The sequence below is a fragment of the Papaver somniferum genome, chromosome 10 (genome assembly GCF_003573695.1).
Source record: "Papaver somniferum cultivar HN1 chromosome 10, ASM357369v1, whole genome shotgun sequence".
Classification (NCBI taxonomy): Eukaryota; Viridiplantae; Streptophyta; class Magnoliopsida; order Ranunculales; family Papaveraceae; genus Papaver; species Papaver somniferum.
Genome location: NC_039367.1, coordinates 71,949,548 through 71,959,331, shown reverse-complemented (window position 1 = coordinate 71,959,331; position 9,784 = coordinate 71,949,548). Strand labels below are relative to the sequence as shown.

Sequence of the window (9,784 nt, the reverse complement as noted above, 5' to 3'; positions counted from 1 at the left end):
ACCAATGCTTGGTGGTTTAAACCTAGATATGCTCTAACAATCTCCCCCTTTGTCAATTTTAGTGACAAAACTTTTACAATCATATGGATAAACAAATTACAAGAATTCATTATACATACGCTTGATTCCCGAATTCAACAGCACAATAACCTGTATACATTCAATCCTTAAATGCCGATATTGACATTATAATAACAAAGCTAATACTCCCCCCTAAAGGTGAGATAGGGGTTTTATCAATCCGCACATCTTTGTTATACCAATGAATATGATATGTTACTCCCCCTTAGTCTATGCTTTCACTCTTTCGTTAGATAAATGTTTAAGCACAATTGTCCTTTTCCTTAGTGATACCAATCAATGTAAAATCAATGCCAGTATCACTTGTTTACTCCTTATATTTCTCCCCCTTTTTGTCAGAAAATGACAAAGAAACGAAAAAATAAAGGACAAACCGAAAAGAATCTTACAAATCTCAAAATAGACTTGCAAACCTATAGAGTTAAGAACGAGGGTTCCACACACCATTTTTGATAACCAATATCAAAACCGAAACTACAAAGCAATTTTTTATGATATGTTATCAAGGAAATAATTGTCCGAAGCAATTTTCCCAATTTAGTTTAGCAAACCAAAAATCAACTAAGTACCTTAGTCCCTTTGCTAAACCAATTTAGTATGCGTACCGGCGTAAAGTTCAAGTATGGGAATTCAACTGAGTTTGGAGGTATATGTACCCGTTCGCATACTGCCGAACGCAAACTATGTCCGGCAACTTAGGTATGCGTACCTGTTTGCATACTTGAGTGGGTTAAGTTCTAAAACCGGTTTGTTCATGAATTAATACATTTTTTATATATTAAGGAATGCAATGTTTTGCAAACCGTGGCTATAATGTTCATGAATTGATTCAAGTGAATCAAAATCGATTTTGCTTCAATTGTGTCTTGTATAGTTCTGTGAGAATATAAACAATTGAACAACTCCATAACTAGTTTCATTTGGATCATTTGAACTAGTTGTGATTAAGATGAACAAGGTTGATATGAAAGTGTTCATATGGCTAACTTCGGTTAACTATTGTTGATCCAACTATGTGCACACGTTTGGGTGCGGTTACTCATACCTAAATGAAGTCACATTTCATTTGTGTATAACAAGCTAAGTTCGACCTAACAGTTGAAAGATATTAGCTTGATTCTAATCAGGTTTTCATCTAACGGTGAATATTAAATGCTTTGTTAACCAAGGTAACATTGATTGCCTGATTTGAAGACTATATAAGGGAGAAATTTAACAACTGGGAAACCTAATCCCCACACCTCCTGTGTGATACTAGTTGCGACTAGAATCGATTCTCCTTTAACCTAGGTTTTTCCTAGAACCATTATAGGTTAACGACTTAAAGACTTCATTGGGATTTTGAAGCCGGACCCAACTATTTTCTTTGTAGTTGCGTGTTCTGATCTTACTTTGTTCTATCGTACTGAGTAATATCTTCTCTAAGATTTGCTCGAGATTTAATCTCCGATAGGTAAGATAAAAAGTAGTCACAAACATTTGCGTCTCAACGTTTGTGATTCCACAATATCTTGTTTCGCTTCCATACAATTAAGATTATTGTTAGGTGATTGATATTACTAGGATATTCTTCGGGACTATAAGTCTGGTGTATCAATTGGTTCCAGTTCACCTTGATTTATCAAACGACGGAACAAAACTCGTAGGTATTTCTGTGGGAGACAGATTTATCTATTCAATAGACTTATCAGTGTGAGACAGATTTGTTTATCAAGTCTTCGACTTTGGTTCGTATCAACTCTTAGTTGTGGGTGAGATCAGCTAAGGGAACCAAGTGCGCAGAATCCGGCGTGGTTTAAGAGGCATAAAGAACGCTACTGTACCTTAATCAGTGTGAGATTGGTTAGGGATCAACTACATTCCAGTTCAAAGTTAATTGGTAGTAGGCTAGAGTCCGTAGCGGATTAATACAGTGTGGTGTTCAAATCTAGACTAGGTCCCGAGGTTTTTATGCATTTTCGGTTTCCTCGTTAACAAAACTTCTGGTATCTGTGTTATTTCTTTTCCGCATTATATTTTTATATGATTAGAATATCACAAGTTATGCGTAGTTCAATCAATTAGATAATCCAACCTTTGGTTGTTGATATAAATTGATTGACACTTGGATGTTGGTCTTTGGTACCATCCAAGTTATTTCTCATATTAATCCGGCTCACAGATTTATATATGTTCGATTTCAGATTGATTTGAGAAATTGAGATATAACTCTTGGATGTATTTTCCTTGATTGAGTCTGACTTTCTAGTTGATTCTCTTGGAAATATATTGGAGTTTGTCCATACATATTGCCTAAACGAAATATTGGGTGTGGTTGTTAGATCCCCGGTTTTTCACACGTATTTTGAGAAATATATAACTGAGTTAAACTCAGCTAGAAATATCAAATGTCTATGATATAAAAGTCTATATAGATATACAACTTAGTCTCATTATGAGATAGAATAGAATAGAATTTTGAGTGATAGATAAGTTTCAGTCTCCACATACGTTTTGTTGATGAAGTTCCTTCAAGCTCTCCTCAGTAGATCTTTGTCTTCAATGAATGAACGTCGTGAAGTTTAAAGCTCAACTACACATTTTATCCTAATCCGAGACATAGCTATAAGTGGACCAGAAATCAAGACTTATAGTTTTGATCAACTAAACTTGACAAACAAGCTTGAGATAGCAACGCTTACGAGTTTGACCGAGAAATGCTCTAACATAACCCTTGATTTCTATGGAAGATAACATCTAGATCTCGTCTTATTCATCAATTTCCTATGAACAACAACCAACCATTAATTCCTTACCCAAAATCATCATCGATTAATATCATACCCGTGAAATCTATAACTTTAACTCCTTGATCTCTTTTTTAGAAAATCGATTTTTATTCCATCTAGAATGATTATTGGTTTTACTATTATTTTCTTTTTCGGTTGTTTTAATTGAGAAGAATAACAAGACATTAAGTTTTCACAATCGTTAGATACAAATAAATGAAGAGATGTTTGTTGTTGTTGTTGACCGGATCTGACTTTAACGGTTTGAGAATAAGGTGAATCTGAAGAAGAATTTAAGGTTTGTATACGATATGAACAAAAGGGATTTGGTGGCTGATTTAGGTGGAACTGTGATTGAGATGGAGAATCGGAAGAACATAAAGATGGGTTGTGTTGTGTTGGCCGTAAATTGATGATGCTCTGTTAATTCAGAAGTTTTTTGGTGATGGAAAATCAAGAAAAATGCAGATGTTTCTGCTGATTTATCATATCGCCAATGGTTGGCACAAAAAAAAATAATTCGAGGGACACAGAAAAATTAGGTGAGAGTGAGTTGGGGGTGGAATAAGAGAATGATTTATAATTCTAGGACCACGAAAAAATAAATTAAGTCAAAATTTAACACGTCATCACTCAACGGAGTCAATACGGGTCAACGTTGGTTTTTAGACCAAACGCAAAGGCTGGACAAATGTTAGACCAAACCCAAGCTTTGGTCAAAACCTGAGTACCAAACACCAAATAACCCAATAATTTATTTTCCAACATATCACAATTGCGTAAATAAGTTCATAGGGAGTTGTCAAGTTAGTTTTGTGTTATGTTCACGAGCTGATTTGCTCAGCCAAAAACCTAGATAATAACCAAATATCCGCTATCTTCTCCGAACTGATTTGCTCAATCATGAATTTATAAATCATAGGATTCATCAAGTTAGTTTATATGTTCATGAACTGATTTGCTCCGTTCAGATAAAACAAGGGCTATTTCATTATTTCATCTACACTACGGTAAACTAATCCTAACTTTACTAACAAATAAATTCTTAAGCTATTAGTAAGTTACTACTTAGTTCTTCTTATTTGATTGGTTACTCTCTATTTTGATAATTTTCAAGTTATATTTTCACTGTAGTTTGTTTTTTTAGATATGACTGTTTGTGAACTTGTTAATACTTCAAATATAATAGCAATTAACAATCATATTAGACTTGTTTTGAACATAAAAATAAGATCAATTTGAATCATTCTATTTGATTTTTTAATGGTCATGTAAACTATACTAACAGAACGGATAACTATAAAATATTATCCGACGTCCGTTAATTTTAGCAGAACAGATGCAAAACTATATTTTTAGCATCCGTTGTAACTTAACAGATAAACGATATCCGTCAAAATATTGGAATGACATCTGAATATCCAATGAATGCCGTTGACAGGCCTAATTTTGAGGTATCTTTGTACACTTTAAAATTCTTTAATACACGAACTGATTTGGTTAGTACGTGAATCGGTTGATTTTAAGAGGCTTTTAGATACTTTTTGTAACTTTAGTACACGAACTGATTTGGACAGTTTGAGAACTTATGGATACGAAAGTTTCTGAACTCCGAGATGGCAATGCTCAAACTGTGTTGGACAGTTCAAGGACTGATTTGGTATTTGAGAGTTATTGAATTCCACTAGTGCTTATTGGTTCACAAACAACTTGACCATTGTTCTCGGATTAGTTGATCGCTGTCGTATGCGTCAAAAATAATTTCACTTTCTTATTTAATCTAAAATAAATATAGTATGTGATAAGAAAGAGTTTGTTCCCACAGATAGGCTTTTGTTGTTATAAAATTTCAGTTTCTTAGTAACCAAGGGGGATTTTTGTTTTAGAAAAGCAATAAGAGTAAATCAAAGCAAAGTAATGATTGGAATAATCAATAAGGAGAAGATATTGGTCACGGATTCACAAACATGTATTTTCATCAATGACTAGAATTGATATTTTAATCTCTCATTTATTAAAAGTCCTAGGATATCTTGATCGCAAGTATATCCCGCTAATTCCCCGTTTTCATCACAACCACATTAAAAGATGCATATGTGAATTCTTCCTAGAAAGCAACCTAAAGTGTAAAAGCACAATTAAGTTTAACTCCCTAAAAGCACTAAGTTCTATGGAATAAGACTAATCAAGGCAATCAAACGTGTAAAAGCACTAATTCAATTTAACCAAGGTTATGATTCATTTGTGACTGTAGGATATATCACTACAAGCACTACCCACGATTATGCTACTTAGAATCAGGGATAAATAACTTTTTCGTATTGAAAACCCTAATATAGCTTTAAAAGTGAATGCAAATCGGATTGATTCCGGACTCAACCAAACAAACAATCAAATCATATGACAATATAAACCATGAATCATAAACAATAAATTATTGAGAAAAAACTAATTCATTGAAGTAATATCATGTTGTGAAATCAACTTTATCCCATAACCAATAATAGTTGTTTAGCTACTCTTAGCTTTTGAGTTCATCATAATCAATAATAAAATGAAGAAGATGAAAAATAAAAGAAAACAAATCCTAATTGCCGCTCTCCAATACTCCAAGTGGAAAATACGTTCTCCAATGAAGTAGAAACTTTCTCTTTTTGTAACTTTTCCTCTTTCCAAAACTAGGTCTTCAAAGCCCAAAGTCCAATACAAAGATGTCCACCGAACCCATATGTGAGGAATACCCGTGTGAAATATGTCCCAAAAGTAGTCGCCGGAAAACTGGTAAATGGTCGGAACTTAGCCGGAGAAGTGACCGAAGAGAGCTCAGGTGACCGGCAAAGTCAAACCAGTCACCAGTCAACTGGGTCAACTCGGTCAAGGTCAGACCGAGTCAGCATCTTACTCAGCTGGATGGGTTGTGTGGCCAAGGCCTGAGCCATTGCAATCTTGCACAGGCCAACCCACTGTTGCACCAGTTCTCTGCTAACTCTTTGCAGCATCTGCAACCACCAATACCAGTTGCATAACTCCTTCTCTCCCTGTTAACCTTAGTATTACAATGGCAGCACCACTCAAGTTTGTGATCTTCCCTGTCTCGGCAAAATATACACACTAACTTCCATTTACAATCCCTGTAGCTTCAGTTCTCAAGCAAACTACCACCACTGAATCAAACCAGATTCCATCAACACTGCCAACAATTCCATTAGCATCTTCTTAACAGCAACACTTCATACAGACAACTTCAACTCTATCTTCTATTAGCTTCTTTTCCCATGACAACTTCAGTTCACCTGCAACTTCATCATGAACCAAACCCATAGCATCAACCTCATATCACCACCATCACCTGCCATTCATTGTTATCTGTGGCAACACCAACAACATCACCACAAACCATCACTGCAACCTGCACACATCAAACACCAGTACCACATGTGCCTTCAGTTGCACCTCCATTCATGCACCTGCAATGTGTTCATTCAGCACTGCCCATTCTTCTATCCCTGCATCATCTGTATCACTTGAACTGCACCTTAACTGCTTGTAATCTCAACTGCAACAACTTGATTCAAGCACATTAATTCCCTTCCAATGCAGACAACCAATTCATCTCTGCCTAGCCATGGCACCTGTAACATTCATTCCTTTAAACTTCAGTTCCACAATTCAGTATCACCAAAGCCATTTCCTGAGTCTTGCGCCGCAGTTCAGCTTGAACACAACCGATGCACCTGCAATTCCCATCTGTAGCTGCAACCATTTCACCAGAAGCTCACCTCACTGCCTTCCTTGATTTCCAGCTGATTCTATCTGCAGTTCAGCACAAAACCCATTTCATTTCATAGCAGCAACGCCACAACCAGTTTGCAATTCCATCAAGACCACCACCAATTCCACAGACCCATTAGCTCAATCTGTGTTTCTTTCTTGTAAACCCTATCAATAGCAGTAACTCTATCTCAGATTCAGCTTCAGCTGCATCACCTTCTTTTCTTCTCGCATCAATCATCAAACCCATAATTTACACAGTATCATCATCTTGACAAACCCTAACTTCAATTTCTGCTAAAACCCAAATTTCTTCATTATTCTTCATCCACAGTAGCAGACTCGACTTTCTCAGATCTTCTTTCTCACAGAAACCCTTTCAATTTCTCCTTGTCTTTGCTTAGCACCATCAGTAAACTCCATTTCTAACACAATTTCAGAAACTCTCATCCACAATCTTCAATTCTTCCTGAGTTTCAGTAACACAACCACATCAAATCCATTTCTCGAGCTTCTCCATCCAACTCAGCATCAAACCCTATCTGAGAGTCTCAGCTTCAGAAATTCATCACAAAAACCCCATCTGAACAGAAAACAATCCTTGATCTTCTCAGCCTTGGAACTCATCAGATCCTCGTTCAATCTGCAGCAGCAGCTTGTTTCACTACCACCGATTTCTCTGAATCTCTCGATTTCTCGGAAAGATTATGCCGCCATCTCAGTTTCAGGTGGAGTAGGTAAGAGAAAATAATACAAGAGAATGAATGCTTCTCTGAATTTCAGGGCTAGGTAATAGCCAAGACTTCTATAGGCACCCAGCAGAAATATAGGCCACCAAGCTCATATATGGCTTATCGGCTTCGGAGAACCGACAACCTAATTCCTTTGTCAGTTTTGAGAAACTGGCAGTTCATTCTTCACCTCTATCTCGCGCACCTTAGCTCGCTCCAAGTGTAGCTCGCATGTGAATTGATATTTTTGCTCTTTACGCTCCAAATGGAAGTTGTCTCCTTCTTTTGCTCCAAAGGACTCCATTATACCTAATAAACTCAAACTCACACATAAGATACATAATTCACAAGAAAAATAACAAAGAAAGCATAAACGATAGATATAAATGAAGATGTTTATGACACCTATCAAATTCCCCCACACTTAGACTTTGCTAGTCCTCGAGCAAATCACAGTAAACTTATTCTAAAGGATACATACAACTCCATCTCATGAGGGTTTACCAGAGATATACCCACAAAACCTACTTTTCCAACTTACTAGCTCTCTGTAATGATAGCATCCAACGCGCTAGGAAGACATGGAGATTTTACACACTAGTCATAAGAAGTTAGACACATAAATGAATACAATCTCATCCTTAAAAGTTGAGAGAGAAATAACCATGCCTTATCGAAAGAAGTTCGGGTTCGGAGTGATCGAAAGTCTCGACTCTGCCTCACAAGAAAGGGTTTTATGAAGTTGCTCTCAATAATAAATAGCTTTTTATGGGTCACACATGTGTCCAAGTAGGAGTGAAGAGAGAATCTTGCGACACCTTGAATGGTAGGAAGACAAAAACCCTCTGAATTGTTTTGAAAATCCACATCTTTTATTCATTTTGAAAACCTTTTTTTTTTCTGACGATCTCTAAGAAAAGAAATCAACCACTTAACGAATGTGGGAATATGCTTACTTACCTCGTTATCCGGTCGGCGTGCAGTTAGCACCACTCTCACAGCATCCATAGAAACGTCTTCGGTCTTCAATCCTTGTCTTCGTCTTCGGTCTTCAACTCTTGATGATAAAATCTTGAACTTCGTAAAATCTTGACAATATGATTCTTTCCTCTAATTCCTTGTTGCCTGAAACTTCCATAGGCTTTATTGAATAAATACAAAACCAAACATGAACTAAACAAACCAAAATATGATGCAATGAACTTCTTTTCTTTTTTTTTCACTTTTTTTTCTTTTTTTTTTTTTTTTTTTTTTTTGAGATGCAAGATAAATAAAGTAAATACAAAAACAAACAAAATATTAAAACTAATGATGGACCTAATAAACTTTTCTCTTGTCTTTTTATTTTTTATTATTATTATTTTTTTTTTGTGACAAGAGAAAATAAAATACAAATTAACAAATAAAAATAAAGATAAAATAAAAATTTAAGTACAAAGGCCATGGTGTAAGTACTTTACCGCTCGATTCTTCAAAACTTGTATGTCTCGATATCATAAACTTCTTGAATTCTCATCTTGATAATATTCGTTCTTGTACAATAGTCTTCAACTTGTAAAAATTCTGCTCCTTGTCTTATTGCTATACTTGAATTTGAAATTTGCTCATTTCTGTACTGTTGCTTGTAAACCTTGAACGTCTTCAACTTTCCTTCGAATTTATGATGCTCCTCTTGTTGATGATGATGGTGTTTCTATGAATCTGTTGGTGTAGAGAGAGATAAAGTGGATAGTGCTAACTGCGAACAAGATTACAAGTGGTATGTAAGTTAGCAATTCGATGTCACCATCATGATTGATAAAATAGCACTCAAGAGATCAAAATAGTGCTTCTATTGGTGGGAGGTTGGGTAGCTCACAATTATACCTGGAGCTTACGTACGGTGACACACACTCTAAAAGCACATATTTAGACACTTTCAAAGAAGTGAAGATCGGTGCCTCTCATGATGTAACATGGATAGCCTCCACTATAGGGGACCACAACTCTACTATCGAATTCAGTCTGCGCCTCATTTTCCACTGGCATGGTTAAATCCAACTTTAACTCTCATACAAGTAAGAAACCCGATCATGTTCTCTGTCATCTCTAAGTTCAGTCACTTTATGAGAATCTCGATGTAATCTTAGCGACATGTATACTATGTGACTCTAAACTAACTACAAGTTGGAGTTTTTTATTCACTAATTTACACAAAAGTTAAAAAATTTGAAGAAAAAAAATTACAATGCAAATGCTTAACCACTCCCCCACACTTAAACTTTACATTTTCCTCAATGTAAATTGAGTCATCTAAAGTAAGTCAAGGTGGGAAATCCTACATTATAATGTGACAAGAAATCAGAAAAAGTAAATGCAAGAAAAGAAAAAACTAAAAAAAAAAAACAAGATAAGAAAAGAAAATAAAAGATAAGAGATACAAAACCAACTGGG

At 35.6% G+C, this 9,784-nt stretch overlaps 1 long non-coding RNA gene across 1 annotated transcript; it reads right to left on the bottom strand.

Annotated features, from left to right (window-relative positions):
• Positions 1 to 5,319: 5,319 nt before the first annotated feature.
• Positions 5,320 to 8,362, bottom strand: LOC113318715. The gene is made up of 2 exons (XR_003344783.1): positions 8,312 to 8,362; positions 5,320 to 7,660 (listed from the first exon to the last, which is right to left on the bottom strand). It is a non-coding gene; the product is annotated as an uncharacterized LOC113318715 (long non-coding RNA).
• Between the last annotated feature and the right edge of the window lie 1,422 nt (positions 8,363 to 9,784).